Source organism: Microtus ochrogaster, chromosome 19 (genome assembly GCF_000317375.1).
Source record: "Microtus ochrogaster isolate Prairie Vole_2 chromosome 19, MicOch1.0, whole genome shotgun sequence".
NCBI lineage: Eukaryota > Metazoa > Chordata > Mammalia > Rodentia > Cricetidae > Microtus > Microtus ochrogaster.
In genome coordinates, this window is record NC_022021.1 from 35,416,082 (window position 1) to 35,417,402 (window position 1,321).

A 1,321-nucleotide genomic window follows, 5' to 3' on the forward strand; every position below is an offset into this window, starting at 1 on the left:
AGAGAGAGAGAGAGAGAGAGAGAGAGAGAGAGAGAGAGAGAGAGAGAGAGAGAGAGACCTAAATACATTAGTACCATGTGTTCAGTCTTTATTTCCATTTAAAACAAAGGAAGAATGGCTCATGGGTAGAGGACATGGACTCCTTTTGGGTCTGGGGAGGGGGGCAGGTTTGATCCTCAGAACTCATACAGTGGCTTGTCACTGTCGGTAACTCCAGTCCCAGGACTTCGAATGCTCTTTCCTGCCTTCCCAGGAAATCAGACAAATAAAAATATACATGCAAAACTCTCATACACATAAACATAAAAATAAATAAAATAAAAAGAGAATACTCCTCTACCAAATATTTTGATGTTTAGTGTAAAAATTTGTACTTTTCCATTTATTCAAAATAGATTATTTTTTCAAATAATATATCTTTTATAAATCCTAAATATGGCCCAATTTATATTCTAAAAGACCTATCCAACCTAGCATTCCTTGGTAGTTAGTTTTGAAACTAACGCAAATTCTCATTCTTTGCTGAAACAATTTAGGCCATCTTTAAAATGCTCAGAGTCAATGAATTCAACAAGTACCCCTAAGTAGCCTGTTGGGAAAATCACTTACAATTAGTAATCTTTATTTGGACTAGCTAGTTTTAATTTCCTTCTTGTCTCTTACTGGGTTTGTGATATATGGCCCAAAGGCATATGGCCTCCATTTGCCATGAGGATTAACTTTTAATACAAACGACTTGCTGGCAATCTGCTAAGTCTATTTTAATCATCCTATGGAAAGATTATGGCTTGTTTACAGACACTTTTCTTGGGATCCTGCCTTAATATTTGAACAGCATACTGAATTTTCAATCTCATTGGAATTCAAAGGAGAAAAAAAAACAAAACTTAAGTCTAACATATGAAGACTTACTATTCCCACATCTAATTAAAAGACTGTTTTTGTTCACACTGCACTGTATGAAATCATCTTGCTCCCTTTTGATTCCCCAAAAATAAATGCTCAGAAAAAAGAGTATTTGTCCCATTGATTTGCAAGTTAATTATTGTGGAGGAGTATGGAAGAGAACAGGTGAGCATTACTTGTTAAAGGGTCTATACAGGCATGTGTCATTTCAATAATCCACATATTTAACCAAACCTAAATACACTTGGTCTGTTTCCTATGGTCTCCAAAAGAAGAACAAAGAAAATAAAACAAATAATTTCACAAAAATTTTGAAATGTGTAAAAATTAGATTGGAGATTGTCTTTAGCTTTATAATTTAAAGGCTTAAATTATTTTCATTGTATTAAGAAATAAAATTGGTAACAAAAGAAAT

At 33.5% G+C, this 1,321-nt stretch overlaps 1 protein-coding gene across 1 annotated transcript in view; it reads left to right on the forward strand.

Moving 5' to 3' along the window:
- The window catches only part of Cdh9 (cadherin 9), a 98,655-nt gene that overhangs the window by 69,914 nt on the left and 27,420 nt on the right, over positions 1–1,321 (forward strand). The gene's annotated exons all lie outside the window — the stretch shown is intronic.